This window comes from Sorex fumeus, unplaced genomic scaffold (genome assembly GCF_029834395.1).
Source record: "Sorex fumeus unplaced genomic scaffold, SorFum_2.1 ptg000006l, whole genome shotgun sequence".
Classification (NCBI taxonomy): domain Eukaryota; kingdom Metazoa; phylum Chordata; class Mammalia; order Eulipotyphla; family Soricidae; genus Sorex; species Sorex fumeus.
This window is the reverse complement of record NW_026606063.1, coordinates 1,328,274-1,344,871: the sequence shown is the minus strand read 5'-3', so window position 1 is coordinate 1,344,871 and position 16,598 is coordinate 1,328,274. Positions and strand designations below refer to the sequence as shown.

At 54.7% G+C, this 16,598-nt stretch overlaps 1 protein-coding gene across 1 annotated transcript in view; it reads right to left on the bottom strand.

Moving 5' to 3' along the window:
• Positions 1 to 16,598, bottom strand: part of HEATR5B (HEAT repeat containing 5B) — a 254,056-nt gene that overhangs the window by 193 nt on the left and 237,265 nt on the right. The window lies entirely within an intron of this gene.

Here is a 16,598-nt window from a genome sequence, read left to right as displayed (position 1 = left end):
GCCCGGCCTCGCCCCGCCCCGTCCCAGGGCCACGCCCCGCCGCCCGCGCAGCCCCAGCCCGCCCGCCCCGCCCCCTGCCCGGCCTCGCCCCGCCCCGTCCCTAGGGCCACGCCCCTCCGCCCGCGCAGCCCCGGCCCGCCCGCCCCGACCCTGCCCGGCCTCGCCCCGCCCCGTCCCAGGGCCCCGCCCCGCCGCCCGCGCAGCCCCGGCCCGCCCGCCCAGCCCCCTGCCCTGCCTCGCCCCGCCCCGTCCCTGGGCCACGCCCCCTCCTCGGGACACGCCCCGCCCCCTCCCAGGGCCACGCCCCCATCGCCGCGATCACCTCCACCCCCTCCCGGACTCCGTCGCTCCCTCCCAGGCCACGCCCCGCCGCCCGCGCAGCCCTGGCCCGCCCGCCCCGCCCCCTGCCCGGCCGCGCCCCACCCCCTCCTAGGGCCACGCCCCCATCGCCGCGATCACCTCCACCCCCTCCCGGCTCCGTCGCTCCCTCCCAGGCCACGCCCCGCCGCCCTCGCCGCCCCAGCCGGCCTGCCCCGCCCCCGGTCAAGGCTCCGCCACGCCCCTTCCGCCACGCCCCCTTCGCCGCGCTGGCCCCGCCCACCACAGGCCACGCCCCGACTCCCGGGTCGCCCCGCCCTCGGGGTCACGTGGCCGCGCCGCCGGGCCCCGGGCGGTCGCGCTCTGGCCTTTTTTCTCCTTCTGGGGTCTCCTCCTCCGAACTGACCGCTGGGCGCGGAAGGGAGGCCGGCGTGGGCCGCGCGGGGTGGCTCTCGGGCCCGACTCGGGACGGGCTGCCGAGCGCTCCCGGCCCCCGCCGGCCCGGATAACGGGCTTCTGTGAGCCGCGACCCGCCGTCCTCCCCCCACCCAGACCTGCGGCCCTCTGGGCAGCGGGTGTCCATCCGGAAACGTAAAGGGCAGGATTTCGGGGAGCAGACGGAGGCTTGGGGGGTTGCACTTGTTGTGGAGCCGCAGAGAGCTCAACGGACGCACAGCACAAAGTCATAGCAAGTTGGAGACCGCGTTAAGGGGCCTGGGGCCAGAGAGATGGCCCAGTGGGCAGGGCGCTGCCTTGCTCCCGGCCCACCCGAGTTCGAGTCCCAGCACCGCGTACGGTTCCCAGGGGCCCTCCAGAGTGATCCCTGAGCGCGGAGCCAGAGATCACCCCTGCGCATCGCTGGGTGTGGCCCCCAAGACAAAACAAATAGGGGTGATTAGCATTCGGGGCAGAGACTGCAAAGACCTGCACGGACTCAGAGGCTCTTGCCTGTTGCTTGTTGGCGACCCTGGCGGTCACTCGGCGCCAAAAGGCAGAAGAAACTTGTCGCTGGGCCAGCAGCAGTCCTTACGCTGCCAGCGGGGTCCCAGCCTCATAGTCTGTCCCCTCCATCAGCTCATGTGCTTTGTTCCCTCCACACCTGCTGCTTTTGTAACTTTCCAACAGATTAGCACCACCGGGAAACCTTCCAGGGTGCTGAATTTCAGTCCCACAAATACTTTATAACTTTTTTTTTTTGCTTTTTTGGGGGGGGTCACACCTGGCGATGCGCAGGGGTTACTCCTGGTTCTGCACTCAGGAATCGCCCCTGGCGGTGCTCAGGGGACCCTATGGGATGCTGGGAATCGAACCCGGGTCGGCCGCGTGCAAGGCAAACGCCCTACCCGCTGTGCTATTGTTCCAACCCCCAGTCCCACAAATACTTTATATCGCCCACATTCACCCCCTAGCCTAGGACCTCTGGACCGTTTAAGGATGAGTCGCTTTGTGAGTTAGCATTTGCAAAGCTTTAGATTGGTGCCTGGCAGTGAGTACCATTTTTGTACGTTAGAGGACTGAAGCAGGGCTGCATAGATAAACTCACGGCCGGGCAAGCTCATGCCAGGGACACCATGTGGCTGCAGGAAGAACGCTAGCAGGAGACGATGACTATGGGGTGCAAGTAGGCCGGTTGAGAAGTAGGGAGCTGCTATCTTGTGGACACGGGTGGTGGTGACGGCTGTACAGACAGTGGGGCTGGGTGCTTTAAGGGGGACAGGAGATGTTAAAGGCTGTGTGTATTTTAACATGAGAATGTTCGGAGGAGTTTGAGCTTAAGGGAGTCAGTTTCCAGTTGGGAAGATGCAGTTCTGGAGACAGAGGGTGGTGATGGGGACATATCGCGGAAATGAAACCAAATGCCACAGTACATTTAGAAGTGATTAAAGCGGGGGCCACCGGCAGGCTGAAAACCTCCAAAATCAATCGCCGCCATACTCACGGCCAGACTCCACAGCCTCGGGACAAGCCTCATCCAGGGATGAATCTGTTGAAACACTCAGGTATTCGAGTTTTGTGACCCAACTCTCCAGGCTTTCACCAAGTGAGGAATGGGCAACTCCTCCCATCCCCCGCTCTTCTGGGATCCAGGAAGTCACATCTATGAACTGCCTCCGATTCAGCTCATTAATTAACCAGCCATGATCCAGAGTCACATGAAAAAATCTCAAAAGAGATCAACAAGCTGCAGAGATGCTTCCAGAATCCAAAGTCATCATCGGGTTAAAAATTTAACTCCAGCTGTATCACGCCATTTAAAATTTTAGAATTCCTGGAGCACACGGCCATGACATCTCATACCCGACACCACTGACACACCAGGATACACCAGGAGTAGCACAACACGTTGGATGGGATGTCAAGTAGAAAGCAACCAACCTCGGTTAAGAAAATTTTAACACGCAAGGCTTACCCTGTAACAACGTGTTAGTAATCTCCTACACGAGGGCTTAATGGCTCCAGGGTGAGGTACAACAATCTTCACAAACTTCCTTCTAAGGAAATCTTTATCATTTTTAGAGAATTATTTATAACAAGCAATATAAAATAAATTATTCAAGGTCTGCTACCAGTGAAGGCTTGGGTGGTGGCTGGGAAAATTGGAAATAATGGTGGTGGAAAGGTGGTGGGACTGGTGTTGGAATATTGAATAATAAGTCATCGTGAACAACTTTATAAAAATAACATTAACTTAAAAAATAAAATAAAGCAGGGGCTATGCAGAAACAACCCAAATGCCCAGCTGTGAATGAATGGATTGAGAAGTTGTGGGGAGGGGGGGCTGCAGTGGGAGGATGAGAGGGATCCTGGACTCATTGGTGGTGGAGAATGGGCGCTGGTAGAGGAATGGGTGCTTGATCATTGTATGACTGAAACGTAAGCACGAAAGTTTGTAAGTCTGTAACTGTACCTCATGGTGATTCATTGAAAAATAAAAAATTTTAAAAAAATAAAAAGGAAGAAGAAGAAAGAAAGAAAGAAAGAAAGAAAGAAAGGCATTTTGTGCAGCTCTAAGAAAAAACAAAATCGTGCAATTTGCCGCGACAAGGATGGAACCACGGGATCTCATGCTGAGTTAGAAGGACAGATACAGCACGATCTCTCTCCCATGGGACTTAAGATCCCTGTGCTGTGCTCAGGGATCACTCCCACTGGTGCTCGGGGGACCTGTCAGGGATCGAACTGGGGTCAACCATGTGCAAGGCAAACACCTTGGCCCCTGGGCTTGCTCTTCAGCCCTTCTTCCTCTTCTGTTACCCCCCAGGGGAGAGCAGAGTGAAAATATAAACATCAGAGTCAAGGAGACGCATGCTGCCAGCAGGACTCCAGGGCGGGCTCTCCCTCCGTGAGAGGGCTTTGCAAGGCAGTGGAAGGGAAGGACCCTGAACCGTCCCTAAAATCTTGGCCAGAGGCAAGGCTGTATGCCATGCAGCGGTCTCTGTCCACTTCGTCTCTTCTTCCTTAAGGCAGGATAATGAGCAGCTCCTGGTCTGTGTATGTGTCACTCTTGAGAGCGTGGAGCTCTGGGCCTCTAGAGGGGCCAGACACTACCTGTGGTTCTGTGGGCATCAATGCACCCACATCTCTACAGCTGGTGTTGGGGGCTTCCGGCAGAATTGGCGGATGGAGGGCCGGAGCAATAGTCCATTGGCCAGAGAACTTGCCTGGCACAGTCAACCAGATTCCATCCCCAGCCTTCCCCTAGGTTTCCCGAGCCCACCAGGAGTGATTCCTGAGTGCAGAGCCAGGAGTAAACCCTGAGCACCACCGGGGGCGGCCCCCAATTCGAGAAAATAAAAAGAAACTAGAATTGGTGGATGTTCCATGCAGACTCTCAGCCATCGGGATCTACTGGGACTGGAGGGCAACAGGGAGGACATTGGCCTGGCGTGAGGCCAACCCAGCTTCAATCCCCTGCATCACACACGGTCCCTGCGCATGTCAGAAGTAATTCCTGAGTGCAGAGCCAGGAGTAAGCCCTGATCACCACTGGGGTGGATCCCCCCCAAAAAAACAAAACAAAACAAACCATCGGGGTCTACCGAGAGCGAGAGGAGGAGAAAACCTGCCCAGGAGGAAGCCGGAGCTGCTCCCCCCAGCAGGATGGTGGCAGAGGCAGGCTGGAGCTCGGGGGCTTGAATGAAGGAACCGGGGCTTCCTTTTGGCCTGGAGGATTCTTGAGGCGGAGACTGAAAGGTCTGCCCAGGAGGGCGGTAGCCGGAGGAGTCGGCGGCCATGGGCTGGCCACACTCACACTATTTGTTGGGCAACAGACGCTTGTTCCCCGGGTGCCCAGTGGACACCCAGAGATAGAGTCAGCTGGAAAGGGCTCCCCGCCCCCCAGTAAAATCAGCAGAGGAGGGAGATGGGAAGGAAGGGCGAGGTGGCATGGGACAGGGACAGGGTAAGAGCCGTCACTTCGCTGACAAAGCACAGATGGACATGGGGCCCGGGGTGGGGGGGAGTCTCACTTCTTTTCAGGGTCTCAGACCACCCACCTTTTCTGTTCTCCCACCTCGCCACCCCTGTCCAAGTGCTGAGACCTGGCTCTGAGGTCCTGACCCTCTCTGGCCACTTTCGTGGGTTGCCATGGTGACTATGAACCGTCCTCAGCTCGACTCTGACATGTTCCAGGATTTAGAACCAGAGACCCACAGATGAATCTCGGAACCGAGCAGCTCCTGGGCCTCGTGCCAGGCCAATTTCACCGGGATGCCTCAGAGAGGAGGTGTCATCCCCCCACCTACCCCTAGGAATGCTGGTGGCTGCCAACTTCCAGAACCCAGTGAAAAGCCCAGGTACATGGGAACAGCGACTGCAAACTCCAAGCCTCAAGGGACTGGGACAGCTGGCCCTTCCCATCTCCCTGCCCCTACAGGGTCCTGGCTGTCATGCCCACAAACCGCCTCTGGGTGCCTTGTAAGTGCATTAACAGCCATGTTCCAGAGACTCACAAATAAATCTTGGAACTGAGGGGCTGGAGCGACAGCACAGCGGGTAGGGCGTTTGCCTTGCATGCGGTTGACCCGGGTTTGATTCCCAGTATCCCATATGGTCCCCTGAGCACCGCCAGAAGTAACTCCTGAGTGAAGAGCCAGGAGCAACCCCTGTGCATCGCTGGGTGTGACCCAAAAAGGAAAAAAAAACCACAAATCTTGGAACTGAGCAGCTCACTGCGGAGATTTCTTTGGACCCTAATTATTATTATTATTATTTGTTTGTTTTGTTTTTTCAGGTCACACCCGGCAATACACAGGGGTTACTCCTGGCTCTGCGCTCAGGAATTACTCCTGGAGGTGCTCAGGGGACCATATGGGATGCTGGGGATTTAACCCAGGTCGGCCGCTTGAAGGCAAACGCCCTACCTGCTGTGCTATTGCTCCAGCCCCTGGACCCTAATTATTTAAAACTTTAGAATTCCAGAAGCACGCAGCCAGCTGACAGCCGCCACGGGACAGCTCATGCTATTCCTAACAAACAATACAAAATAAGTTATCTAGCATCTAAAAAAAAGGAAAAAATAAAAGGATTTAGAATCATCCTGTAATGAGCTCGGGTTCTCTCAGGGTCGCCCACACCTGACCAGCACTCGCTCTGCCAGGCGTGACCAAGAGAGAGGTAAAACTGAACACGATTACCTCCTGGGCATGAATTTGGCCTTGGCTTCTCCCTGCGGGGCATGTGGTTTGAATGCCCGGGAGATCTATTCCCTGGCGGCCCAGGCGCCTGGCTTAGTTCACAGTCCCTGGCCTCAACCATGCCTTCCTCTGCAGCTGCTAGCCCAGTGCTCCAGGGCTGTGAGAGGGAAGTGGGTCACGACCGAGCCCAAATTCTTTGTGCCTGGAGGTGGGCCTGTTCTTGGGCGCGAGCGCGTCTGAAAAGCCACAGAACCGCGCTAAGAAGGCCACTAGAGGCAGCGAGGGCGAACTGGACCGGGTGCAGGTTCAGACACGCTGCGAGGGACGGGGGAGGGAACCTTCTCCCTCCTGCTCCCTAACAACCCCGTTCCCGCCCTCACGGCGTCACCTCAGTCCCACACCTTCGTGTCAGCCCCTTGATCTCATCTCCACAGCAGACTCTGCTTCCTGCCACAGGCAAAGCCTCACATCCTCCTCCAACGCGGACAAGCCCACAAACCACGGTTCTGCTGAGTTTCAATGCCAGCAACGCTTACTTACGGTGTTTCCCCCAATCAAGTCAAGGGCACCCTCACTCTCCCTGGAGGCTATCCAGCATCCCTGCCGGGGTGATTCACCACCTTGAAGCCACCAAGGAAAGACAAGGGCAAGGAGAGCCAGGCTTGCAGGGTGCAAGGCCACCTGAGGGCCACAAAAAAATGTAAATGTGCAAAGGGAACATGCAGACAGGTCATGGCTGAACGGGGACGGCCACCACGCTCTCTGGTCCAATCGCAGGGGAGTGATGGATGGAGGACGTGACCTGCTGGTGCCACAGAGGACCAAAGACAGCAGTTCTATCAGTCCATTCAAATTTAGACATCCTAAAAGATGCGTAGTACTTATATATTATAACTTAAATTTAATTTCCCTAATGGCTAGAAGCGATGAACGTGATTTTGTGTGTATAATTGTAAATTATAGAAATTCTTTGCTGAGTGTCTTCAAAACTTCTTTTTCATTGTTCTTATTATTGTATGAGAGTATTTTATATTTTATGGATATAAATATTGTCTCAGATGTGTGATATTAAAAAAATTATTAAAAAAAACAAAGACAGCAGTTCTGTGAGACAGAGCGTGAGCGAAAACGTACCCCAAGTGAAGGGGACCCACAGGGGATCTAGCAGTGAGCTGCTCGGATCTGGGTTTGCAAACTCTCCCATCATCCCTCCCTCCAGGCTTCGGGCCTTGGTATTTAATGTATCGGCAGCTTTCCTCTATCCTCCAAATCCCAGGTTTCACCCTGATATATGATTTTGCATTTGTCAACGAAGTGGTTTTTTTCAATTTTTTAATTTTTATTAGTGAGACACCATGAGGTACAGTTGTAGACTTACAAATGTTTGTGCTTGGGTTTCAATTGTTAGAAATTGAGCTCCCATTCAACAAAGTTTGAAAGATTCACTTCCTCTCTTGTTGAGTGTGCGTTGCCACGAGCCTAAACTTCCCAACAAGCCGAAGAGGGACACCTGCATCCACACTCGGGGAAAATAGTAACAGGAAGTGCCGCATTATTCCGTTCTAAGGCCCGTCCCTCCAGATAAGATTTCATGCCTTTGTTGAGTAGTTTCTCATTGATGGGTCAAAACACATCCCCAACGCAAAAACAGCAGAGCCTTTCTTGAGGTCCCGAAAAACAACGTTTTGAGTTACAAGGAACTGAAAATCTCTCCAAATCTCCCCAAAAATGTACGAATAGCCTCGGGGTAGATCATTTATTCAAACAACAGCCAGGTGACGGATAACCTATCACGGGCACTGTCCTCTGCATAAATGAGTTCTGAAGTAGAGCTTGTTTCTATAAATGGCAGCATATTCGTTGTTTTATATAAAAAAAAGTGGGGCTGGAGCGATAGTACAACGGATACCGCACTTGCCCTGCATGTGGCCAACGCAGGTTCGATCCCTGGCACCCCATCTGGTCCCCCAAACCCCGCCAGGAGTAATTCCTGAGCGCAGAGCCAGGAGTCACCCCTAAGCAATGCCGGGCATGGCCCCCAAAAGCAAGTCAATAAATAGTGATGCTAAAATAATCTCCCATAGACAAAGAGAAAAGGTAAATTCTTTCCTTTTAGGGCTGAGCAACAGCACAGAGGATAAGGCTCTTGCCTCACAAGTGGCTAACCCGGGTTTGATCCCCCGCACCCCATAGGTCCCTCAAAAATCACACCCCACTAGGAGTGATCCTGCTTGCAGAGCCAGGAGTAAGCCCTGAATCCCACCAGGTGTGTCCCCCACCCGACATCCCCCCCACCACAAAAGGACTTCCTATTAATACTCCCAGTAGCAGCCAGTGACCTTATGTGTGTTTGATAATAAATGTCAAAATACCCTGGAAACAGGCCTAACGAAACCAACAATAGTTCTTTGAAACTAAGTTCTTTCATCGAAGAGCTGCTGTAAAGAAATATGGCAACTACATCTTCCACCAAACAGAAGGATGGCCAAATGACTCGATTTCGCGTGCAAATAATTCTGGTTACACACGCATCAAGTTATTTTCGAAAAGCAAAACTTGTAATTAGTTTTATGAAATAAGGACATTTTCAGTTACACCCTGGGGAGTCTTCATTAGACTTTGAAGTTTTTTAAACCGCAGACAGTTCTCTCCTGGGCTTGATAATTGTATTATTCTATCTCTTGTTTTGACAATTTGAAAATACCTGGTTTTAAAATAAATGAAAAGTAGATATGGTTCCGAGTGCTGTCATCTGGTTTTATTTTATTTTATTATTGGTGTTGAGGGACATGTAGGGATGAGTTATGTCCTACAGTGCTCAGGGGCTACTCCTGGCTCTGTGCTCAGGGGTTACTCTTGGCAGTGCTTGGGGGACCGTATGCAGTGCCAAGGATCTGGGGTCTTCGCATGCAAAAGAAGCACCTTAACACCTTAACTCTTGTACTATCTTTCTTCTCTTGCTTTTTTTGGTTTTTTGGGTCACACCCAGCGATGCACAGGGGTTACTCCTGGCTCATGCACTCAGGAATTATTCCTGGCGGTGCTCGGGGGACCCTATGGGATGCTGGGAATCGAACCCAGGAAGGCCGCGTGCAAGGCTAATGCCCTACCCACTGTGCTATTGCTCCAGCCCCTTGTCTTGCTTTTGAATCCATGTGTTCACTCATTCACCCAACAGTCACTGTCACTGTCACTGTCCTCCCGTTGTTCATCAATTTCCTCGAGCGGGCCCAGTAACGTCTCCATTGTGAGACTTGTTGTTACTGTGTTTGGCATCTTGCATACGTCACGGGCAGCTTACCAGGCTTTGCCAACTACAGCCTTCAAACATCATTCATTCCCCAAGCCCCACAAATACTCTTTGCTTTAGTGCTCCTTCCTCACCTTTTCCTGCTCTTCTTTCTCTCCAATAGCACAGCGGGTAGGGGGCTGGAGCGATAGCACAGTGGGTAGGGCGTTTGCCTTCTGCATAGCCGGCCTGGCCAAGCTGGGTTCAATTCCTCCGCCCCTCTTGTAGAGCCCGGCAAGCTACTGAGAGTATCCCACCCGCGTGGCAGAGCCTGGCAAGCTACCCGTGACGTATTCGATATGCCAAACACAGTAACAACAAGTCTCACAATAGAGACGTTACTGGGCCCGCTCGAGCAAATCGATGAACAACGGGAGGACCATGACCGTGACATTATAAGAGAGAAAGAAGAGAGAGAGAGAGAGAGACAGAGACAGAGAGACAGAGACAGAGAGATAAAGAGACAGAGGGGAGAGAGAGGATAGAGAGATGGAGGAGTGTCTGCCACAGAGACAGGCTGCAGGGGCAGAGGTTGAGGAGAGAACCTGGGGGTGTCGGCGGTGGGGAATGTGCACTGGTGACGGGACGGGAGTTGGAACACTGTCTGACTGAAACCCAACTGTGGCCAACCTTGTCTTTAATTTGAGGGAGACATAGGGGCGAGTTATGTGTACCTCACTGCGATTCAATTTAAAAAAAAAATTAGCACTGCCTCCCAACGGTCCTCGTCAGCAGAGCTGAAGAGTCTGACCGCCAAGCAAGCACGCAGGCGAATGCCACAGAGAAGGTCTGAGTCCTGGTAACATCCCCAAGGGAAGAGAAGGGGAGTTTTTTAATTTCATGCAAAAGAAAAGGGGTTGGAGATGCGGCTTAGCTGTAAAGCTCGTGCCTGTATGAATGAGACCTGGGTTGAGTCCCCAGTAACATGCCCACACATGTGCACGTGCTCAATTCACATGTACACGCATGCACACACATGTGCACACATGCATACGTGCACACAGATGGAGATACACATGCACATACACTGTTTAAAAACCTGCAGTAAGACACGGAGCCCTTCCATGCCAGGACATTTGTGCCAGCGTCAGGCCCGGGCCCGCGTCCCACACCTGCCACCCTCCGTCCTAACCTTCGTGGCAAGGGCTGGGTCATCCAACCAGAGGTCCTCGGGCGGGGGCGGGGCGGTCAGCGGTGCCAATGTGGCTTGCAGGATGCTTCTGCCACCCAGCGTGACTCTCCAGGCTGTTTTCTTCAGCCGACACCAGACAGAGACACTTGAGCCGGACGCTGGGATGGGTTCGGGCCCGCCTGGCTGTGACGCGCGTCCCTGGCCAACCGCATGCACGCGGGGAAAACAAGCCCGTTACTTTAAGCCCTGGGGATTGGAGAGTTGCGTGTTAGAAAAACACAGACAGAGCTTGTGTGACTGGAAAGGAGAGGACAGATGAGCTGGGGGGGAGGGGGTCTGCGGGAAGCAACCCATGACGTATTCAATATGCCAAACACAGTGCCAAGTCTCCTCCCGACACCCACTCCTGAGAGCACTTAAATTTGTTCTTCTCTCTGGGCATGTTGGTGGTGGTGTTTTGGCTGCAATCGGGGCACTTCAAGGCTCCGGCGGTGCGTATGGGGCCCGAAGCAGGGCCGGGGTTGGGCAGGACCCTCCCATCACCCTTTATTTGGGACCCCCTTCTCTATCTGAGCTGCCTTCCTCCCCAGCAAGAGAGCACCTTCATTTTTCAATGGGCAAAAAAATCTTTTGGTTGTTGTTTGTTTTGGGACCAGCCAGAAGTTCTTGGGGTGACGCCCAGCAGGTGGCGTGGGGGGTTGAGCCTGAACCCCAAATAGCTGCTCTCCAAGCATGGAGCTAGCTATCTCTCCAGCCCCCAAATGGGCAAAAAATTTTAATACACACACAAATATATGTATGTATGTATGTACATATCATAAGATCTACACGTGGCCGGCAAGCCAATGAAGAGGACTCAGCATCAGCAGTCAGGGAAATAAAAATAAAATCCCCAGTAATAAGGCACACACTGACCCTGAGCAATAGCACAGCGGGGAGGGCGTTTGCCTTGCACACGGCCGACCCGGGTTCGATCCCCAGCATCCCACAGGGTCCCCCAAGCACCGCCAGGAGTGATTCCTGAGTGCAGAGCCAGGAGGAACCCCTGAGCATCATTGGGTGTGACCCCCCCAAAAAAAACAATAACAAATTAAAATTGTCAGAATTGCTGGCAAGGACACTTTCCCTGACAGCACCCACGGGCAACGGCAGGGAGGAGGCGCACAGCCCCCTGCTGGGTGGACATGAAGTCGGATGAGCAGAGCAGGAGACCGTGCAGGGTTCAGGTGCTGGCTCCCGTGGTCCTGAGTCAGGCTTGATCCCTGGGATCAGAGCGGGTCCTCCTAACACTGCCAGGTTGATCCTGAGCACAGCTGGCTATGGGCCCAAAAATAAAATAAAAAGGTACCAGCTGGGGACTATGTCATCTCTTATACACAAAGCCCGTTGCTCTGTGTAAACATCATGGTGGGGTCAGCTGGTAAGACCCCCTATCCTGCTTCTAGAGACCAACCAAAGAGAATACTGGGGGGGAACAGGGCCCAAAATTGTCCTTGGAAGCTTTGCTCCCAGGATCCCTAAACTGGACGCGAAGGACGCGTGCATCAGAGCGTATGGAGCTGGCCGGCTGGCCCGTGACCCTCAAATATGGACGCGTCTCAGTGGGTCCGGCGGAGGAATAGAATCCCTCACCCCAAAAGAGCGAGTGGTGTGAGTCTGTTCACGGGATGTTCTGAACAGTGAGGCTGAGCTCACCGGTGGTGGGAGTAACTCCCAGGAGGGGAGCGTCAGGGAGCGGGGCGGCCGGGAGGGGACAGTCCCCGGAGCTTCTGCAGGACCGGAAGTCACAGGACAGAGGGTCTTGACCTGCCTCGGGGTTGGTTTGCACAGATGCATGCAGTTCTGCAAACTGGAAAAGATGTTCTTGAGATCTGGGAGCTCTCAAAGGAATAAAGGAAAGAATAAAAACACCTGCCTTAGAGGGGGGTGGGGGGGAGAGAAAGGGGGGCCTCGGTGGAGGGAAGTGGGCACTGGCGAGTGGATTGATGTTGGGCCATTGTACAGCTGAAACTCAATCGTGAACAACTTGGTGACTTTGCAATTCACAATGACTCAATTAAAATTTTTATTTTAGGGCTGGAGCAATAGCACAGCTGGTAGGGGACTTGCCCTGAGTGTGGCCGACCCCCGTTTGATTCCCGGCAGCCCACCTGGTCCCCCAAGCACCACCAGGAGTAATTTCTGAGAGCAGAGCCACTAGTAACTCCTGAGCCTCACTGGGTGTAGCCCAAAAACAAACAAAAAATATTTTTTAAGGAATTGTGGGCCTGAGAGATAGTACACCAGGAATGGCATTTGCCTTGCACACAGCTGACCCTGGTTCCATCCCCAATATCCCTTATGGTTCCCCGAGCACTGCCAGGAGTGATATCTGAGCACAGGGCCAGGAATACCGCCGGGTGTCCAAAAAAAAAGAAGACCTACCTGCTGTATTATCACTCTGGCTCCATTTAATAACCCTGACCTTGGGATCATGCCACATCTGTGGAGGCACTTCAGGGTGATGGAGCAGTGGTTGCAGTTCCCACGGGTGGGCTCGGAAAAAACGCTGAGCCAGACACGCAGTGGCCTCGCTCGCTGGGAAGCAGCAGCTGCCTGGAGTTGGTGACACCGCGGCAGAGGGGCTGGAACCACCGGGGGCTGGGGAGACACCTTCTCTTTGCTCACTCAGGGCTGATTTCTGGGGGATGCTACGCAAAGTTATTGCTCTATTGCAATAACTCGATTGCTGTTTCTTTATTTGGGGGGAGGTGGTTTGGGGGCCACACCCAGTAGTGCTCAGAGTCTAGTTCTGGCCCTGTGCCCCGGCATGACGTATGACAACACTCAGGGGACCATAATGCGGTGCCCGGGATGCAACGAGGGTTGGCTGCACCCAAGGCAAGTAGCTCAGTTCTCCATCTGCCCGCGCACTCGTAATTTTATTCCTAAAAAGGGGGTAGTAGGTCCAATAAATTTGGGAGTCTTTGAAGGAGGGGCATTGACAGGTGTTGACTGCGAGAACTTTTCAACTTTGCTGTGGGCTTGGAAATTGTCGTGGTAAAATATCAGAGAACAGCTAGAAGAGAGGGTAGCACTGTCACACTGTCCTTCCGTTGTTCATCGATTTGCTCAAGCGGGCACCAGTCTCCACTGTGAGACTTGTTTTGACTGTGTTTGGCATATTGAATATGTCATGGGGAGCTTGCCAGGCTCTGTAGACCGAGCTGGATACTCTCGGTAGCTTGCTGGTCTCTCCGAGAGGGATGGAGGAATCGAGCCCGGGTTGGCCGCATACAAGGCAAACGCCCTACCCGGTAGGTTGAATAATGTGTGTTGACCAGGAGCTGTAAGTGGGAGCCATCGGCTGACCTTAAAACGCTGACCTGCAGGAGCCCAAGCTCTACAGATAGACCCTGGAAAGATAAGATGAATGACTGACGTTGGAAAGCCGATGAGAGAAGAAAGAGGATTCCAGGGTAATTTCAGTTTGCTCAAGCGTGAACGGGTTAACTGAAGAGAGTGGTGACCGCCGTATTCCGATGTGTGTAAAATATTAAAGAAGTGACCCCCAACACAGAGGGCACCTTGATACAGGGCAGTGGACTCAGCCACGTGAGACAAAAGCAGAATTCCTGAGCTAGAGACCCGGCGCCAGAGTGAAAGCACCGAGGAGGGGGGAGGGTGGAAGGCAGGATGCCAGGGAGAGCCGCGGCGGGGGGCAGAGTGGATCCCTCCGGCCCTCAGCCTGGTCCCACCCTGCAGGACCAGGTCTGAGAGTCACCGGGTGAAGCCCCGGAGACCCCTGTGCCTTGTTACAAGACTTGGGTCAGGCTGGGCAGAATCCCATCCACGCAAACATGAGACAGAGGGGCGAGCCAGCACACGGCCGTCCGAGGCGTGTCTGCTGGCAGTTGGGGACGTGGGGACTGTGTGAGGAATCGGAGCTCTTCTTCCCTGCCACAGAGGAGGCAGTGTAGAAAACGGGTCACCGGCTGTTCTGCCAGAATCCCTGAGCCGCTTTGTCGGCCAGTGCAGCTCTACCGGGTTCAAGAGGCCGATGTCAACGGAGGTACGACCGTCCCAACGAACTCTGGACGGGGTCTCGCAGCATCCTCCTGCAAGAGGACGCACCATGGGGGGCTTCCGAGCTGTGACTCAAAGAACTTAATGGAAAGTTCCACCGTTCGAGACGAGGAAATACAGAAATGGAACGAGGAACGTTGGCAGAGAACTCGGTGGGTTCCTGGTCCCTCAGTTCCTCAATCGCTTTAAATACTGTCGCATCCCAGAACAGCGTTTGCATCCGCAGCACCTGGAAGTATCTGGCAAGACCAGACAGAGTTTAAGGGGCCGGGGGACAGGGTCGCGTGCTGGGGACGTAGGTTCCATCGCCAGCAAGGCCCCTGGAGCACCAGCAGGGATGACCCCCCCCAAGCAACAAGCCAGAAGTGGCCCCTGCACATCGCCTGCTGTGGCCCAAAAACGAACTGGAAAAGGAAGCGCTCTGCTGGCGGCCCTCCGGGAATCATTGTTCTTCTTCAGGTGACATTGCAGAGGCCCTAAAACCACATCGGCACTGTTTGCCCGGGGCCTGTAGCGACGGGCGTTTGGGAACATAATAAACGGGAATTTTTGAAATGCCCCGAATTTTTAGGAAGAAAGTCACGGCAGAAGCATCTCTGTTTGGCCTTTACCCCCAGTCCACGGGTCCCCAAGGAAAAACCATGTTTGTCCCACTTCCACGGTCCCCTCTAACTAAAAGCCGCACCCCCGTCCCGGCCCCCTGTGCCCCCGTGAAACAATGCACCTGACTCAGCCGACATTTCCTCCCATGATAAACTATTTGCAAAACATTTCTTGGGACTTCCTGTGCGGAGCCGCGGGCCCGGCCGACCCAGAGAAGAATCGAGACTCTGGGCAGAGGGAGAATCCTGTTGGCTCCGGTGACTGTCCTGGCCCTTCCCGGGGGCAGGGGCGGGCAGGGTGTCCGGGAAACAGCGGAGGGGGGACGCCAAAGAGGAGGGAGGCCCCGCTCCCTCTCCTCAGAGCAGTGACGCCCAGGTGCTCACCAAGACGCCCCTGCCCGCTGCTCTCCTGCCCTTGGGGACGGAGGGACATGGTGGGGGAAGGGGGGACCGCCCGTTCCTGCTGACCCTAGGACGGCCGGTGTCCCGGGCTGCTGGCTGAGGCGGTGCTGTCGGGGTTCAGACGTGAGGTCTGGGCTCGGCCAGTGGTTGGCTTGGGGTCCATGTCCAGCTGCCATGCAGGGCCCGGGACTGCGTTGGCCCAACACAGGAGGGCTGGGGGCTGCAGGGGGCCGCGCAGAGTCACATCCGGGTGCTGTGGCACTCAGTGCCGACCTCCCCTGCCCACCCGCTCGCCCTCCCCAAGACCAGGCGCTGGTCCCCCCCTCTCGGGGGTGCCCCTTCATCCCCACTGGCTGCCTCAGCGTGAGGAAGTGATCTGGTTGTCCAGGGGGCCGCAGGGGACGGGGGCACAGACAAACGGACTCCGTGCCTCGGCCCTCGCTATACCTAGAGCTGATCTTCTGTGGGCCTGTCAATGGGCACCAGCTTTGGCCCGGCCCCCAAAGAGGTAGTCTCAAAGGGAGGTCCCCGGAGCTGGGTGGGGAGTGGGGATGGGAGGTCAGGGGTCACCCAGGGGGATTCTCCAGAAGCTGCGAAGGGCCTGGTTCTGTCTGACGGGAAGCTCCAGGGCCTAAGGCATACAGGCCCCAGGGGCTGCTCACAGGAGGACGCGCCCCGCTGGGCCAAGGCCCCAGCCTGTGTCTGTTCCTGCATGCAACGATCTTCTGGTGGGATTTTAAAAGTAGGTCTCTGCTCCTCTGTCCCACCTTCCTGTGGGTCTGACCTGCAGACAGCCAAGGTCTCCAACTGTCTGAGCGTCTGGAGTTCGGGGAGATGCTTGTATCAATTCCCTCCCTCCCTCCCTCCCTCCCTCCCTCCCTCCCTCCCTTCTTTCCTTCCTTTCTTCCTCACTCCCCTTTCTTCCCTTTCTTTCTTTCTTTCTTTCTTTCTTTCTTTCTTTCTTTCATTGTCTCTCTTTCTCTCTTTTCTTTCTCCCTCTTTCTCATTCTCTCTCTTTCTTTTCCTCTTTCTTTTCTCTCTCTCTTTCTTTCTTTCTTTTCTTTCTCTTCTCTCTTTCTTCCTCTCTCTCTCTTTCTTTCTTTCCTGCTACATGGCTCCAGAATGTTAATAATAGTCGCAGACATTTATCAAGC